This window comes from Myotis myotis, unplaced genomic scaffold (assembly GCF_014108235.1).
Source record: "Myotis myotis isolate mMyoMyo1 unplaced genomic scaffold, mMyoMyo1.p scaffold_m19_p_2, whole genome shotgun sequence".
Taxonomy (NCBI): domain Eukaryota; kingdom Metazoa; phylum Chordata; class Mammalia; order Chiroptera; family Vespertilionidae; genus Myotis; species Myotis myotis.
In genome coordinates this window covers 75,970,122-75,989,273 of record NW_023416324.1, presented here as the reverse complement: position 1 = coordinate 75,989,273, position 19,152 = coordinate 75,970,122, and the positions used below count along the sequence as shown (strand labels likewise).

At 39.7% G+C, this 19,152-nt stretch overlaps 1 protein-coding gene and 1 non-coding gene across 3 annotated transcripts in view; one reads left to right on the top strand and one right to left on the bottom strand.

Annotated features, from left to right (window-relative positions):
- CDKAL1 (CDK5 regulatory subunit associated protein 1 like 1) overlaps nucleotides 1-19,152 on the top strand; it is a 686,928-nt gene that overhangs the window by 145,305 nt on the left and 522,471 nt on the right. The gene's annotated exons all lie outside the window — the stretch shown is intronic.
- On the bottom strand, nucleotides 15,280-15,385 carry LOC118677860. The gene has a single exon (XR_004974584.1). It is a non-coding gene; the product is annotated as a U6 spliceosomal RNA (small nuclear RNA).

Below are 19,152 nucleotides of genomic sequence, written 5' to 3'. Positions count from 1 at the left end.
AGGGTCTCTGGGGATTGGCCTGCTGCCCTGCCCTCGATCTCGGTGGGAGAGGCCTATTGGGCTGGTTCGCTGGTTGCAGTGGGCGTCATAGCGACCAGTTGTTCCAGTCATTATGGTGTTCCAGTTGCTGGCTTTTTATATATATAGATTGTGCATTTATTTTTTCTGATAATTTACCCAGTTAAGGTAATTATTTTATTTAAAAAAAATAATTTTTATTAATTACAGAGAGGAAGGGAGAGGGAGAGAGATAGAAACATCTATGTTGAGAGACAATCACTGATCGGCTGCCTCCTGCACACCCCACACTGGGGATTGAGCCCGCAATCCAGGCATGTGCCCTTGACCAGAATCAAACCTGGGACGCTTCAGGCTGACACTATATCTACGGAGCCAAACCAGCTAGGACAAAGTAATTCTTGTTATTCAATTCTAGGTCACTGAAATCCCTTTGAGACTCAACTTTCAGAGCCTCAACTATATGAACTTTTTTGTGTGTTTTATCAAGAGGATGAACAGTCATTTTCATCTTTCCCAGAAACAGAGTGAAGAACAGGACAAATGACCAAACTCTCTTTTCAGATAGATGCGTTCTTCATTAACAGATGTTCTTCTTAGTTAATATACTTCATATACCCAACTCTGTCCACAACAACAGCCTTACTTTCTTGCCTGTGGCTTTCTGGAAGGTCAGGACCATAAGAATATTCTGCCTTCACTTGTCATGTTTTGCCATTTAATAAGGATGATTAAAGTCTAATAATAAAAGCTTCTTATGAGACCTAGTTATAGTTGAATTTGGGGTAGCTTGATTCAGAAAGATTCCCAGGTTAAATAACTTGTGACTTGTCATGTTTGACACAAGTCTTTCTGAGCACCTGCTGGCTACTTTTATAAGAGTCAAAGTTTTTAAAGAATTTAACCCTTTGCGGTCGTTTCTCTACTCTCAGCCACCAAAGCTTTTTTACCGTTCCGGTCGTATGTCTGCTCTCAGCCACCACAGCAAGGAACCGTACGAATCTTAACTCTATTCATTCATGTATCAGTTCATAATTTTATCTGAAAGCTCTTAAGTGTCTAAGCGACCTTGTCACGAACCAAAACATTGCCCCGACAAATCGGAGATATCGAAACTCAATATAAACAAACGCGGTCGTTCCACACTCGCCATGCAAAACACCGTGGCGAGTCAGTCGCCTTTTGAGAGTGAAGAAATCGACAAGCTTCGGAGATACTTCGCAGAATTTCAAATAAAGCTTTACAAAGTACGTTTAACTGTAATTAGGCATTCTCGCTTGTTAAGATATTTCAAAATAATACTCCAAAATGGCAAAAAGAAAGTTACCGAAAGAAGTGTACTGCGAATCTGAAAGTAACGATGAAGAGTTTTATTTTGGCACCTTGAATACTGACTCTGACGTAGAAAGTGATAACGTTTGTAGTGATTCTACTAGTAGTGACGTAGTTCCAAAAAAGAATTAATAAATCTTGTTTATCCTTCATAATCTTGCATGTTATGTATCACTGCTCTTTCAATGGAAATTAATTCCGACCAGTACGACACCCATGTCCAAATTTAATACGACCGCAAAGGGTTAAAGATTTAAAAAAAAAAAAAAAAGAGTCAAAGTTTTCATTCTGGGTCCAGGAAAAGCTCCTTCAGTTCCATTCCACAGAAGGAGAAGAATGGACATCTCTACCTGTGCATCCAGGTGCCATTCTTTGAGTTGTGCAGAGAAGGTTCTGTTCCCACATCTTTTGCATATTGTCTTGTTTATAATAATTTTGCTAGGAAGCATCAACTCTGCAGAGCTTACAGGAACCATAGCTACATTAATGACAGGCCCTTCTCCCAGAGCCATGAAGGTAATGAAGGTATGTCATGATCCCAATGTACTGAAATACAGAAAAATCAGAATAATGGCTGTTTCACTGCTTTCACCTCTAGTGAAAAGTACACAATGGCTGAAATGCAGGGCTGCTCCTTTTCCAGCCAATAATTTTGAAAGATATATTTGTAGTGTATATTTTCTAGGACTGTGTCTTTCGGGGGAAAGAGTCAAGTTGTCCAGCGCCTCAGACCTGGATGTTCTCATGGTTCTACACAAAATTGGATACTGATAGTAATACCCAGAATTGTTTCTTAAAAGGCATCTAGGAAAGTGGGCCATCTGATGGATTTCTTCTTTGTAAATTCCCCCTTTTTTCCCACATGGGTGCAGGACTTCCTATCAAAATCATCCTGTCGGACTGCTGAGGTTATAGGTCCATCCAGATGTTCAGAAAGACACACTGTTTTCTCCTTTAGGGCAGAGCTCAGATGTCAGTTTATGATCAGAGGAAGTGATTTTCTACATCACTAATTGGTTTCTTCATGTTTGCTAAATCAGCTGTACCAGTTTCTTCTTCTTCTTTTTTTTAATATATTTTATTGATTTTTTAGAGAGAAGAAGAGAGAGGGATAGAGAGTCAGAAACATCGATCAACTGCCTTCTGCATGCCCCCCAGTGGGGATGTGCCCGCAACCAAGGTACATGCCCTTGACCGGAATCAAACCTGGGACCCTTGAGTTCGCAGGCTGACGCTCCATCCACTGAGCCAAACCGGCTCGGCAGTACCAGTTTCTTGATATCTGTTCCTGCTACTTCCATTATTCTTTTGTTCTTTTCCTTTTCTCTGGCCATGCCAATATACTGTGGGATGCCACCCATCTGCAAGATTCTGTGGGCAGCCATCTTGTTTTTCATTGAGATATATATATATATTCCTTCTGTCCCATAAATAATAGTAGCAGTTGATGAATGTAATTTGTCCCATAATAATAGTAGCAAAAGAAAATAAATATAGAACGCAACATTTATTATCAAAAAACTAGACTAAATTAAACAATAAATAAAAAATAGTACTCTAAATTTTTATTTTGAGTGTTCAGATAGTCTCTGGATTTTTCAATAATTTCGTTACTGCATTGTAAACTTGTAGGTAGGATCCCTTGGCAGCGAAGCTTTGCTTTCCCTATATGCGTGAGCTTAAAATTATTGGAGCCATCGTTCTTCATTGCTTCCAGCATAACTTGTTGAAGTGACAGAAACGTATTATCCAGTATTTCGGGAGAAATATTATCAAAGGCTAATATGGTGCCTCTTCTGCTAAGAGGAATATGTCTAAGTTTTTCAAGTTGTTCTCCATAATCTTTGCATTTACGTCCACAGCTTTGATTTTTCAAAGAATCAACATTAGCATAAGATTCTCCTTGACAATTATTTTCGGAAGCACGTGTCCAAATTCTTGATATGGTCATTCTGTTGCACTTAAATTGTTTTGCAGCTAACGTAATTGCACCTTTCTGCTACTTTTTCTTTTTCTTTTAATGCATCAAGAACTAGACAATTGCAACTCGATCTTTGCTTGAAAACTCTCTTTTTTTTTTTCCCTTTTTATTGCTTAAAGTATTACAAAGGGTATTACATATGTGTCCTTTTTTTTTTTCCCGCCCTTGACAATCCCCTGGACTCCCCTACCCCCGCCCCCCCCCCCCCCCGCAGTGTCTTATGTCCATTGGTTATGCTTATATGCATGCATACAAGTCCTTCGGTTGATCTCTTACCCCCCTCCTTCCTGCCCCCCAACCCTCCCCGGCCTTCCCGCTGCAGTTTGACAATCTGTTTGAGGCAGCTCTCCCTCTGTATCTATTATTGTTCAAAAGTTTATAATGGTCTCTATTATCCATGAATGAGTGAGATCATGTGGTATTTTTCCATCATTGACTGGCTTATTTCACTTAGCATAATGCTCTCCAGTTCCATCCATGCCGTTGCAAATGGTAAGAGTTCCTTCTTTTTTACAGCAGCATAGTATTCCATCGTGTAGATGTACCACAGTTTTCTAATCCATTCATCTACTGATGGGCATTTAGGCTGTTTCCAGATCTTAGCTATGGTGAATTGTGCTGCTATGAACATATGGGTGCATATATCCTTTCTGATTGGTGTTTCTGGTTTCTTGGGATATATTCCTAGAAGTGGGATCACAGGGTCAAATGGGAGTTCCATTTTTAGTTTTTTGAGGAAACTCCATACTGTCTTCCATAGTGGCTGCACCAGTCTGCATTCCCACCAGCAGTGCACAAGTGTTCCTTTTTCTCCACATCCTCTCCAGCACTTGTCGTTTGTTGATTTGTTGATGATAGCCAGTCTGACAGGTGTGAGATGGTACCTCATTGTTGTTTTGATTTGCATCTCTCGGATGATTAGTGACTTTGAGCATGTTTTCATCTGCCTCTTGGCTTTCTGAATGTCCTCTTTTGAAAGGTGTCTATTTAGGTCCTTTGCCCATTTTTTGATTGGATTGTTTATCTTCCTTTTGTTAAGTTGTATGAGTTCCCTATAAATTTTGGAGATTAGGCCCTTATCAGATATGACATTGGCAAATATGTTTTCCCACACAGTGGGTGTTCTTGCTGTTTTGTTGATGGTTTCCTTTGCTGTGCAGAAGCTTTTTATTTTGATGTAGTCCCATTTGTTCATTTTCTCTTTAGTTTCAAGTGCCCTAGGAGCTGTATTAGTGAAGAAATTGCTTCAGCATATGTCTGAGATTTTGTTGCCTTTGGATTCTTCTAGAATTTTTATGGTTTCCTGTCGTACATTTAAGTCCTTTATCCATTTTGAGTTTATTTTTGTGTATGGTGTAAGTTGGTGGTCTAGTTTCATTCTCTTGCATATATCTGTCCAATTTTCCCAACACCATTTATTGAAGAGACTATCCTGGCTCCATTTGTTCTTGCCTCCTTTGTCAAATATTAATTGAGCATATTGGTTTGGGCCAATTTCTGGGCTCTCTATTCTATTCCATTGATCTATATGTCTGTTCTTGTGCCAGTACCAGGCAGTTTTGAGAACAGTGTCTTTGTAATACAGCTTGATATCTGGTATTGAGATCCCACCTACTTTGTTCTTTCTCAGGATTGCTGCAGCTATTCGGGGTCTTTTTAAATTCCAGATGAATTTTTGGAGAGTTCGTTTAGATCTGTGAAGTATGCCGTTGGTATTTTAATGGGAAGTGCGTTGAATTTATAGATTGCTTTGGGTAGTATGGACATTTTAATGATGTTGATTCTACCAATCCATGAACACGGTATGTTCTTCCATCTGTTTATGTATTCCTCTATCTCTTTTTTCAATGTCCTGTAGTTTTCTGAGTAGAGGTCTTTTACCTCTTTAGTTAAGTTTATTCCTAGGTACCTTAATTTTTTTGGTGCGACGGTAAATGGGATTGTTTTTATAATCTCTCTTTCTGAAAGTTCACTATTGGTGTATAGAAATGCCTCAGATTTCTTGGGGTTAATTTTGTATCCTGCTACATTGCCAAATTCATGTATTAAGTCTAGTAGTTTTTTGATGCAGTCTCTACGGTTTTGTATGTATAATATCATGTCGTCTGCAAATAAGGACAGTTTTACTTCCTCTTTTCCAATTTGGATGCCTTTTATTTCTTCTTCTTGTCTAATTGCAATGGCTAGTACTTCCAGTACTATGTTGAACAAGAGTGGTGAGAGCGGGCATCCCTGTCTTTTCCTGTTCTTAGGAGAAATGGTGTTAGTTTTTGTCCATTAAGTATGATGTTGGCTGTGGGCCTGTCATATATGGTTTTTATTATGTTGAGGTATGATCCTTCTACTCCCTCCTTGCTGAGAGTTTTTATCAAAAATGGGTGTTGGATTTTGTGAAATGCTTTTTCTGCATCAATTGATATGACCATGTGGTTTTTTTCTTTCAATTTGTTTATGTGATGTATCATGTTTATTGATTTGCGGATATTGTACCATCCTTGCATCCCTGGGATAAATCCTACTTGGTCATGGTGTATGATCTTTCTGATGTACTGCTGGATCCGATTTGCTAAGATTTTGTTGAGGATTTTGGCATCTATATTCATGAGGGATATTGGCCTGTAATTCTCTTTCATTGTGTTGTCTTTACCTGGTTTTGGTATTAGGGTGATGCTGGCTTCATAGAATGAGCTTGGAAGTGTTCCTTCCTCTTGAATTTTTTGTAGTAGTCTGAGGAGGATAGGTTTTAGTTCTTCCTTGAATGTTTGGTAAAACTCCCCTGTGAAGCCGTCTGGCCCTGAGCTTTTGTTTGCTGGAAGCTTTTTGATGACTGCTTCAATTTCTTCCATAGTTATTGGCCTATTGAGATTTTAAGATTCTCCCTGATTGAGTTTTGGAATGTTGTATTTTTCTAGGAATTTGTCCATTTCCTCCATGTTATCTAGTTTGTTGGAGTAGAGCTGTCCATAGTATTTTTTAACAATCATTTGTATTTCTGTGGGGTCTGTTGTTATTTCACCTCTATCGTTTCTGATTTTGTTTATTTGGGTCCTCTCTCTTTGCTTCTTGGTGAGCCTGGCTAGAGGTTTGTCAATCTTGTTTATCCTTTCAAAGAACCAGCTCTTGGTTTCGTTGATTTTATGTATTGTTTTTTTGGTCTCTCTGTCATTTATTTCTGCTCTAATCTTTATTATCTCCTTCCTTCTGCTCACTCTGGGGTTTTCTTGTTGCTCTCTTTCTAATTCTTTGAGTTGTAGAGTTAGATGATTTACTACCATTTTTTCTTGTTTTTTGAGATAGGCCTGTAGAGCTATAAACTTCCCTCTCAGGACTGCTTTCATTGTGTCCCATAGGTTTTGGATTGTTGTGTTTTCATTGTCATTAGTTTCCAGGATGTTTTTAATTTCTTCTTTGATCTCATTGTTAACCCAATCAATATTTAATAACATGCTATTCAGCTTCCAAGTGTTTGAGTATTTTGGGTTGTTTTTATTGTAGTTTATTTCTAATATTATGCCATCGTGGTCTGAGAAGATGGTTGGTATGATTTCAATCTTCTTGAATTTGGGGAGACTTTGTTTGTGACCCAATATGTTTTCTATTTTTGAATCTGTCCCATGAGCACTTGAGTAGAATGTATATTCCGTGGCTGTGGGGTGAAGTGTTCTGAAGATGTCAATTAAGTCCATCTGATCTAGTGAGTCATTTAGCATTGCTGTTTCTTTGCTGGTTGTTTGTCTAGAGGATTTATCCAGTGAAGTCAGTGGTGTATTAAAGTCCCCTACTATGATTTTATTGTTGTCGATCTCTCCTTTGATATCTTCCAGGAGGTTTTTTTTATGTATTTGGGTGCTCCTGCGTTGGGTGCATACATGTTTACCAGGGTTATATCTTCTTGCTGTATTGATCCCTTTAGTATTATGAAGTGCCTTCCTTATCTCTTGTTATGGCCTTCACTTTAAGGTCTATTTGTCCGATATAAGTATTGCTACCCCAGCTTTCTTTTCCTTTCCATTTGCCGGAAAGATATTTTTCCATCCTTTCACTTTCAGTCCGTGTGTGTCCCTTCTAATGAGGTGGGTCTCTTGTAGACAGCAGATGTATGGGTCATGTTTTTTTATCCATTCAGCCACTCGATGTCTTTTGGTTGGAGCATTTAGTCCGTTTACGTTTAAAGTTATTATTGAAAGGTACTTGTTTGTAGCCATTTCTTTTTTTGTGTGGCTGTTTTCTTTCTGAGCTTTTTATTTCTTCTTTTTACACCAGTCCCTTTAGCATTTCTTGCATTGCTGGCTTGGTGGTGATAAACTCCCTTAGCCTTTTTTTGTCTGTGAAGCTTCTTATTTCCCCTTCAGTTTTGAATGATAGCCTTGCTGGATAGAGTATTCTTGGATTCAGTCCTTTGCTTTGCATCACTTTGTAAATTTCTGTCCATTCTTTTCTGGCCTGATGTGTTTCTGTTGAGAAATCATTTGATAATCTAATGGGAGATTCCTTGTATGTAACTTTCCGTCTCCCTCTTGCAGCCTGTAAGATTCTCTCTTTGTCCTGAACATTTGCCATTTTAATTATGATGTGTCTTGGTGTGGGTCTTTTTGGGTTCACCTTGTTTGGGACTCTCAGGGCTTGTGTGACTTTTTTCTTCCCCACCTCAGGGATGTTTTCTGATATTATTTCTTCGAATAGGTTTTCTAATCCTTGTTCCTCTTTCTGTTGTCCTGGCACCCCTATTATTCATATGTTGTTTTGTTTCATGTTGTCCCAAAGCTCCCTTAGACTCTCCTCCTGTCTTTTAATTTTTTTCTCTAATTGAAGTACAGTTTGGGTGTGTTTTGCTTCCTTGTCTTCTAATTCACTAATTCATTCCTCCGCTTCTCCTAGTCTACTGTTGATATTTTCAATGGTGTTTTTTATTGCAGGTATATCGCTCTTCATTTCTTCTTGGGTCTTACTTAAGTTGTTGATTTTTTCTTCTGTTTCTTCTAGCTTCTTGTATATGTTGTTGATTTTTTCCTCCATCCGATTTATGTACTCTAGGACCCTTATTCTGAATTCTTTTTCTGTCATGTTGCATGCCTCTGTATCACTTAGCTGCTTTTCTGGCGAGTCCTCCTTTTCTTTCCTTTGGGGGTTTCTTTGTCTACCCATGTTTGATCTCACCGATATGTATAGATATTGAGTCGTTCAGTGGCTGCTCCCTGGGTGGCAGTGGCTCCTCGGGCTCTGGTTGCTCCTTTGGCAGTTGTAGTAGCAGCTGCTCCTCTGTTGGTAGCAGGTCCTCTGATGGGTGCTGTTCACAGCTGTGGTGGCTCTTCTGGCTGGTGGAGGGAGGCTTCACACACAGCAACTGTTCCTCAGACAGACCGTGTGGTGATCAGGAGGCCGCTGTTGCTTGGATCTGCTTTCTGTGGGGAGAAGCAGGGCTCCTCTGATTTCACGTAGTCGTGCTGCTTGAGAGCCGTTGCTTCCGGGTTAGTTGCCGGTCTCTGGATGCCGGTAATAGGCACTCCAGATGGCGCGGTCTCCATGGCTGAGCTGGCGCACCGGGAGAGGTTTCAGCCTCAGTCTCTAACCGTTGCCTTTTTCTAGGAGTTCTCTGTCTTCCCTGGCTGCAGACTGTCTCTCAGTTGAATCTCCTCTGCTTATGCGGGCTGTATGTTACTCGTTTCAGCTGCTCGCCCTTATCTTCTCCAGGACAAGGCACCGACACGTCCGTCTAAACCTCTGCCATTTTTTCTCTCAAAACTCTCTTTTTTTAATCTTACTTTTACAATGGGTTGATAATTCAACTGAAATAAAACAATTGATTTTGATCAGCGGATGAAATTAGAAAAATATTTATAATTTGTAATAATTAGATTAACCTACAAATTGAAAGATGTGTCAAAACAAATGACAGATGTCATGAAACATTGATTTTTATTGAAGGCTTCGTAATTTTGCGCTACAACATAACGTACAGCTGCATTCGCCAATAATTCCTGCTTAAATATTCACTTGCTACTATTATGCGACAGAGGGAGTGTTTTTTTTTCTTGTGGTAAAATATACATAATATAAAATTTACTATTTTAACCATTTTTAAGTATACAGTTCAGTGTCATTAAGTACATTCACATTGCTGTGCAGCCATCACTACTGTCCATCTCCAGAACTTTTTCATCATTCAGAACTAAAACTCTGTACCCATGAAGCAATAACTTCCCCTCCCTCTAGTCCCTGATAGTCACTATTCTACTTTCTGTCTTTCTGAATTTAACTTCCAGGTCCCTCATATAAGTGGATTTGGATTCATTGATATTTTAAAAATAGACCTGAAAAGGCCACTGCCACATTTCTTGAGTGCAGCTAAGTTTTCATTTCTTCTTTTCAGCTCTGGCCCCAGAGGCATTCAGCATTTGCTGGCCAGCTAGGAGCAAGGGAGCAAAACTTTGGGAGACCCCCAAAATGATGGGCCCTCCTCCTTTTCATATAGACTGATTTTGAGAGGTTATCTAGAGTTCCAAGGCTCTAGAGATTTTAAGGTTAGACTATGAATTCTTTTTTTTTTTTTAAATATATTTTATTGATTTTTTACAGAGAGGAAGGGAGAGAGATAGAGAGTTAGAAACATCGATGAGAGAGAAACATCGATCAGCCGCCTCCCGCATATCTCCTACTGGGGATGTGGCTGCAACCCAGGTACATGCCCCTGACCAGAATCGAACCCGGGACCCTTCAGCCCGCAGGCTGATGCTCTATCCACTGAGCCAAACCGGTTTCGGCTAGACTATGAATTCTTTAAGAAATCAGATAGCTAAAGCTATGTGAAATTAGTTTAGGAAATAAGATCAGTCCTTTAGAAAACAAAAATTAGAAGGCAGCCTAACAATTAGAAAGACACTTTACTTTGGTTGTCTCTCTGAAGCTAGTATACAGACATTTTTACTTTGAACTTTTTTTCCCTCTATTCATTATTTCATACGTGGATTAGAGAACAGTGTTAGAATTTTTATATTTAATAGTTTAAAAATACATATTTTAACAAAATTAATGACAAAATATCTCTTAAATTTCTAAAAAATATAATAGATGTTAAACTGAATGATGATAGCATTTGTGTCAATGAGAGATAACTCTTTCATTGACTTTTTTTTCTCGTTAATCCTCATATATTTTCTCTATTGATTTTCAGAGAGTGAAAGGGAAGGGGGGAGGGAGAGAGGAAGAGAAAGAGAGAGAGGAGGAGAGAGAGTGAAGAGGAGAGATAGGAGAGAGGAGAGAAACATCAATGTGAGAGAGACACATCTATTAGTTGCTTTCCTCATTCCACCCTGTCTGGGGTCAGGAATCAGTCCGGTGTGCAGGCCTGCATCCTAAACACCTGGCAACACCAGCGAGGACTCATTAATTTTTAAATAAGTAGCCCATGACACTACCCTGTCTGCTGCTCACTTTCTTTCCAGTTTTTCCCACGTAGGACTTGATTCAAGCAGTATATATTGAATATTTTGTATGAAGTGGATACTCAGCAGTTATTTTTCATAATGTTCATTTGTAATAAATTCAGCATTTTCCATGTTTCCTCATGAGGATTAAAAAATATTTCTGTATATTGCTTTACCAGAAACTTGACTACTGAGATGATAATCTGACCTGTAGCAGTATTTCTCATGACTATATAGAATGTTATTTTCTTGTACCATTTCATTCAAGATGGAAAAAAAAAAAATCATTAGAGGGATGCAAAGGGAAGAAAATTTCAGTTGGCCACTGTGCTCCAGGGTTTGATGAATTGGGAGCTACAAGATGTAGTACAAAAACTAGTGGAAAGATCCTGTAAAACATGGCTGAAATAAACGGGTTTCATTTTAAAAACAAAACCAAACTCCACTGACATGTGCAGATCATTTACATCTTTAAGTAAAATTGTTTGAAATCCAAAAGTGGGCATTGTGCCTCATTGTTTGAAAATAATGGCTTTAAATTTTGCTTTCTGCTTTGGGTGTGATATCTGTAATGTCAAGTGAATTAATTTAATTGTACAGTGGGGCCTTGACTTACGAGTGTCCCGACTAACGAGTTTTTGAGATACCAGCTGTCTCTTGGCCGATTTTTTTGCATTGAGTTGACAGAGTAATATGAGTTAATGAGCTCCTTAACGAGCTCGGTCTCGGAACGAATTAAACTCGTAAGTCAAGGCCCCACTGTATTTCCTAATTGTTAAAATTTTATCTGTTTCTGAAGGCTAATGATAGGTCAAACAAGAAGGCCACTTTTTTGGGGGGGGGGATATAAATTGTGCAATTTAAGGAAAAACTGATTTTAATGGGGAAAAACAGTAACTGTTCATTGACTGTTGGTTACTCAGGGCTTTGGTTCTTAATGATTTCTGAGTCATAGAAGCCATTTTAATACTTTAATAAAAGCTAAAGACATTCTCCCCTACCAAAGTAAAAGCACATTCACAAACATGAGAAACGCTTTTCTGAAATTTCAGTTGGATTTCTCTAAGGCCATAACTTTTCTTCCAAGGGCCATAATGAATTCATATGTCACATTTGTCATTCACAACACAGCTTTTGCCAAGCAGGTCTAAGGTAGAGGAGCTACTTCTCTACAAGACTCAAACCACATTCTGCCACACACAGGTGTATATTATCACTCATTAGTGAAGCAGGCTCAAAATAGTTACTGCAGTGTGTTACATACGCTTGATGAAGGTTCAGCTCTCCATCCTCTCAGGTGCCTTGACTGTCACTTTGTATGAAAGTTTCATCCAGGCAGACACAGTGACATTTTAGAAATAGGATTCAGTTACCTTTACATTCAACATAAGGCAGCAAAGAATCCTTCTAAACCCATGACTGGACCGGGGACCTTGTGGAGATTAAGTTTTGAGAGCTATCTCTGAGGGTAAAGGCTGAGGCCTCACTGATTCTGTTCATTCACAAGTGTCTCTAGCGTCTTTAAATTTTGTAGTCAGTCTACATTTCTTGAATACTCTACTTTCAATAGGTGAAAAACCGTTTCTAGCAAGAATCCTGCCAGTGAACAAGCCATGGTTTTTACCAATAAAACTAATTTCTGAAGTTTAATATACTAATTAGCAAACCTTAAGTTGTTATTTGAGATATTTATAATAGAAGTATTTATAGGTGCTGTCTATGGAATTGGGATTCTTGTTAGAGTGCCTTGGTCTTTGCATTCTTGAGTATGGCTGGATACTCTTAGACTTGAAATTTGAACTACATAAACATATTTCATTCTTTTTAAAAAAAATATATTTTATTGATTTTTCACAGAGAGTAAGGGAGAAGGGTAGAGAGTTAGAAACATCGATGAGAGAGAAACATCGATCAGCTGCCTCCTGCACATTCCCTACTGGGGATGTGCCCACAACCAAGGTACATGCCCTTGACTGGAATCGAACCTGGGACCCTTGAGTCCGCAGACTATTCACTGAGACAAACTGGTTAGGGCCATATCTCATTCTTTATGGTCAAGCATTTATTTATTATTTTTTTGTTAATCTTCACTGAGGGATATTTTTTCCATTGCTTTTTAGAGAGAGTGGGAGGGTGGAATGGAAGGAAGGAGGCAGGGAAGGAGGGAGGGAGGGAGGGGGAGAGATAGAGAGAGGAGAAACAGAGAGAGAGATAGGTAGAGGAGAGACAGAGAGAGCCATCGACTGGCTGCCTTGAATAGGGCCAGGGATCAAAATTGGGACTCTTGGAGTAATTATTTGTATGCTTTATATCAGTGAGTTACCTTGTTTTATACTCACCTGCTTTTCATTCATCTTCCTGTCAGTGGTAGATTTTAGTCCCAATTTTGTGATGTCCTAGAGCCGTGGTCGGCAAACCACGGTTTGCGAGCCACATGCGGATCTCTGGCCCTTTGAGTGTGGCTCGTCCACAAAATTCCACGTGCGGGCATGCATGTACAGTGCGATTGAAACTTCTTGGCCCATGCGCAGAAGTCAGTATTTTGCAGAAGAGCCGGTATTTTGTGGAAGAGCCACACTGAAGGGGCCAAAGAGCCGCATGTGGCTTGCGAGCCGCTGTTTGCCGAGCCGCAGTTTGCCGACCACTGTCCTAGAGAGGTGGTTCTCAACTTTCCTTATGCCGCGACCCTTTAGTACAGTTCCTCATGTTCTGGTGACCCCCAATTTCATTGTTACAAATTGAACATAATTAAAGCATAGTGATTAATCACAAAAACAATTGTTATGCCCAGATTTCAAGATTCCCAATAGACCAACAGGGAGCCAGCCAAGTCCGATGCAAAAGCAGAGAGTCTTTATTACTATTACAGACCCTGGTCTGGCTCCCAGCCTCTACCGATGCAACGGCGAGACGAGAGAGCCAGCCCCGTGGGAAAAAGGGGTTTTAATAGGGGGGAGGAGAGATGACTGTGGGCCCTGCTTATTGGCCAGGTGCAAGTCGGGTCTTGTTACACAGGATGTGGTCATATCTATGGCGTGCACATCCCTTGATTGTCATTGGTTAGTTTAAAGAAATCCTGGGTGTGGCTAGCAGAGTCTTGGGCTTCCGGGAAGAAGGTGCTTGCTGAGCACGTGGCTGCTGCCCCAACATGGAGGATTCGGGGCAAGATGGAGGGCGTAGCCCTCGCCCTTTCACAATATGTAATTATATATGTGTTTTCCTATGGTCTTAGGCAACCCCTGTGAAAGGGTAGTTCGACTGCCAAAGGGGTCGTGACCCACAGGTTGAGAACTGCTGTCCTAGAGTGTATTCACCATTGACTGTCTCATGGTGGGGTCCCCAGTGTATTACATTGTGCATGGCTGTAATATAGTGTCTGATAAACGAATTTTGCTTGAATAAATGAACATTCAGAATCCCTATTGAACAAAATCTTAGACAAACATTTTATTTTAGAATAATTTTAGATTTACAGAAAAGTCACAAAGATAATGTAAGAGTTCCTTTATACCCTTTACCTACTTTCCTCTACTGTTAACATCTTATATTACTACTAGAGGCCTGGTGCACAAAATCGGTGCACTGGGGTAGGGGTGGGGGGTTGCCTCTCAGCCTGGCTTGAGCCCTGTCATAGTCTGGGCCCCTTGGGGGATGTAGCAGTGTGCCAAGCAGCAGGCGGCCAGGGAAGAGTCCGAAACGGGGCCGGGTGCTGCTCATGCTCATTCTGGCCCGCTGTGTCTGCTGCTGCAGAGTCAGGAGAGGCTCCCGCCGTGGCACCTGTGCTCGCCAGCTGTGAGCACGGCTTCTGGCTGAGCGATGCTCCCCCTGTGGAAGCGCACTGAACACCAGGGGGCAGCTCCTGCGCTGAGTGTCTGCCCCCTGGTGGTCAGTGCGCATCATAGCAACCGGTCGTTCCGGTCGTTCTGCTGTAATAGTCGCTTAGGCCTTTATTATATAGGCTAGAAGCCTGGTGCACAAACTCGTGCACCATTGGGGTCCCTCGGCCTGGCCTGCAGGATCAGGCCGAAACCGGCTGTCTGATATCCCCCGAGGGGTCCCGGATTGTGAGAGGGCACAGGCCAGGCTGAGGGACCCCACTGGTGTATGATCGGGGCCGGGGAGGGACACGGAAGGTTGGCCAGCCAGGGAGGGACCCTGGGAGGGCTCCAGGGCATGTCCGGCCCTTCTCGCTCAGTCCCAATTGGCCAGTACTAGTCAGAGTGTCTGCCCTCTGGTGGTCAGTGCACGTCATAACGACTGACTGATCAACTGTCTGCTCCTGGTGGTCAGTGCATGTTAAAGCGAATGGTTGAGCGGCCTTAGCATTCATTAGCATATTACGCTTTGATTGGTTGAACGGCCAACCGGTCCATCAGACACTTAGAATATTAGGCTTTTATTGTATAGGATATTACATTTGTACCATCTAAGAAATTAACATTGGTACATTACTGTTAACTACTGGTAAATACCGCACTTCATTCAGATTTCACTAGTTTTCCCCTAATGTCCTTTTTCTTTTTTTTAAATATGGAACGCTTCACGAATTTGCATGTCATCCCTGCGCATAGCCTTGCTAATCTTCTCAGTATCTTTCCAATTTTAGTATATGTGCTGCCGAAGCAAGCACGTCCCTAATGTCCTTTTTCTGTTCCAAGATCTCATCCAGGGTACCGCAGTGCACTTAATTGTCCTGTCTAGTCTGTGACAGTTTGTCAGATGATCCTTGTTTTTGACACTTTTAAGGAATACTGTTTTGTAGAATATCAGCTGTTTAGTGGAATGTCCTTTAGTTTGCATTTGTCTGATGTTTTTCTCATATTTAGAGTAGGGTTATGGGTTTTTAGGAGGAAGATTTCAGAGGTGAACTAGCATTCTTACTATATCACATCAGGAGTAGATACAAGTAATTTTGCTTTTAATATTTTGATCTCAGAAGGGAGAAATGGGGAGAACAAAAAGGTGGAATTTAAGTCAGTCACTTCTGCCATGGTAAAAATTGTGGTAAAGATTAGGTGAGGGAACTGAATCTAAAAGAAAAATTTAAATTTATTTGGGGGAATTCAGCCTTTGGTTTTCCTGTCATACATCACTTTGGATGTTTGAGAGTTGGTTGTATTTACTTTATTTTAACATTTGACTGATATAAATCAGAGAAATGAACAGGCCAATGGTATATAGATATTCATCAAGGTCAGATTGCAATAATCTTTTCAAAGTCTCTCAACCAATCTTTAGAAGTCAGAAAAATTTTTAATTGGATATTTTTTTCTTTTCCTCTGCTGCTATATTTTTTCTTTCCCTGCGCTGTTTTGCATTAAGGTTTATGTTTTTCAAGCTGAGTTAATGATACTGAGAAACACTTGAAAGCATTTGTCACTAGAGTAGTTTATTCCTTAATTAATGGTGATGTGTTTTGCAGACAGGTGGCACACTTTAATGTGTTACAGAGACTAGTCTTGTTAGTTATTGATTAGTAATGAATAAATTACTGCCATTTTTAATCATAGGAAACTTTCTTTGGAGGATAATTAATCAGATTCATGTATTTCTTAGCCAATGTAGGATTATCATCTTTTTTAGTTACAAGAATGAACCTGCCTGCCTCTGGCCTGGGTAAGTTCGGGATAGAGGAGACAGGTTTTTAGGTTATATTTTGATCTTTATTTTTGTTAAGCAGATGAGAAGAGTACTTGCTTAAAAATTACTTTAAACTGCCTTTCCTGTTGAGTAGGTTTTGAACTACCTGCTTGACAGATGGTGTTGGAAGTAATTACTGAAATCATGTGTTTACCTGTACATGGACATGTGTTCACCAGATGTACCCTGTTTACTCAGAGCTGCTGATTTCTTAAAGAAATATACACCTTCTGGATAGAGTTGCATAACTTAGGAGAAAGAATAAAAGCTCAGCCAGCCACAGCTCTCAGTCTATCTCAGTTGCAGAATCAACTGTAGTGAGAAGACTCATTTCTCTTAGTGAGTGGTAGGGTAGCCCAGAGAACTACTTTCAGCATCATTTATCTTTCCTTCTTTTGATTTACTTAGTAGTTTAATCTTACCTGTCTACTAAATTATTTAATAGCTCCTCCCCCCAATATAGATTGAATTGTAGTAATACTGATCAGTCTTTTAATATGATGGTTATGGTTCATTATATTATTGTGTTATTTTTACTTGATATTTTTAAAAACATATTTTCCAAACCAAATGTTAAAGATGTAGTCATCACTCAGTTTTTAAGTTCTGATATTGGAGGCCTGGCTTTTGTATTAAGCATTTTTTTTAACAACACATAGATAATTCCTATATTCATGAAGATTGAGAATAGCTACTTTAATGTTTTATTTATTAACCATCAAAACCTAATTTATGTTTCCCCCTTCATTTCTATTTTACTTATGTTAAAAATTGTAAAAACTCACGGATAATGACCCCTTTAATATGTGTGCTTTACGCGTTCACTTTTTAAGCTGAGTACATTTAACTGTCTATAAACCCTGAGAAACAAGGAAAGCCATTGTTTCAAGATTTTGACAGGTGCAAAACTGTAAATAATTACAGGCCTGGGCAGAAACTAGAACAGGAGTTGCACAGCAGCTGGCAGGCCTGGCCTGTGGCAGGTCTGACCTGAGTTAAGTAGCCTTACTTTTCTGGCAAGCTCAGATTTGTTTTATAGTATGAAATTCACCTCTATTACAGAAAGATTCTACTGATTGAGACTAGATATCAGTTGCAAAGGGAGAAACGTATACAGAATATTGAGGAAGAAAACTGCCCACTGAGTCACCTTTTGTACAGCTTCAGGGCCAGATGGAACTTGTGTTGATGAGTTTTAAAATGGACTCACATGTTGACTGAAATAAATCACTCAACACCAAATGGTATACAGCAATAATACCTGAGGAGGGTGGTCTGTTTTTTTTGTTTTTGTTACATATGTAACAGTTTTAAAACATTTTAACTTCTAATCTTATGAGCATATCTGACTTTTGTGAAGAGGAAAGCAATTTAATTATTTATATCTTGGGAATACCTGAATTGTACTTTTCTAGGTCTTTATGGAGAGTAATGCTATTTCTAATGACATTTTATCATCTTCAGATTCCATTAGGCAGTTCCCTAACTCAAAATGACCTGATTTGTTGCTGCTCTATAAAGAAGGCTACCTGCTGCCATAGCCCCTCCACATACCATATTGTTACCCTGGAAAGTTTACAAAGGACAGGGTTCTGCTAGGACAGAATTAAAAGGCTGATGACTTGTGGGCCCAATCTAACCTATAGATGGGGTTTCTTTGGCTTGCACAATATTTTAAAATTTTGACAATTTTAAATTTGAAAATGTGTTTCTGACTTTTTTGGAAAATCTGATGATATGGCAACCCTGGGCCTGCATTCCTGCAATTGGTTGGAACTGAGTAGCAGCTGCCCCTTTCTACTCGGCTTTCTCCAGTCCTTATAATTCTCTATTGTTTATTCACTTCCCTTACTTACCTGTAGACATTTGAGTTAATGACCCTTGGACTAGAAGATGTGTGGGTTTAAGAGTGGACAAACCTGGAGAAAAGGACAGTTTTTAGGAGAGATTTGTAGAGCCTTGATCCAGTTACCATTGATTTGCCTTGTGCTATGTTCCCTCCATGCTCTCTACCTCTTATTTCATCTAGTGCCTGTGTTTTCTCTTCACTATTATGAGAACTATATCCACTAGAACTTAGAGTTATGGTCCCCCAACCACCCTTAGTAAAGTAAATTTTCTAGGACCTGGAATAGGTTAGGAATTTTCTGAATGATTACTAGTCCTTTAACTTACATATTAATATGTTTTGGTTTAATCAGTTTTTCTCATCATTTTTTTTTTTTTTTGGTGTGTGTGTAGAAATCAGCTTTATTGAAGGATGAGAGTTTGATTAAAAAAGGAATATAGAGACCTAGCCCGTTTGGCTCAGTGGATAGAGTATCAGCCTGCAGACTGAAGGGTCTGGGTTTCTGGTCAAGGGCATGGGGATTCTGGTCAGGAACACATACCTGGTTGCAGGATTGATACTGCACATGTGGGAGGAAACCAAGCAATGTTTCTCTCTGTCTCTCTTCCTCCCTTCCACTCTTTCTAAAAATCAATGGAAAAATACTGGGTAAGGATTAATAAAACAAACAAACAAACAAAAGGAATATAGACATTTTTAAAGCTCTGGGCATAAGAAGAGAAAGAGCTACAGGACTTGCTGTTGGGCTTTAAAATATTTAAGGTTTGATTTCCCGACAGGGAGAAAAAAGAAAAAAGAGGGCAAATCATGATATATTGCCATAGTAGGTGACTTAAGAGGACTGTTGGCAATGAGACCCTTGACAAAATGGACAAAGGAAGTAGGTGGATCCCAGAAATTAAAATTTT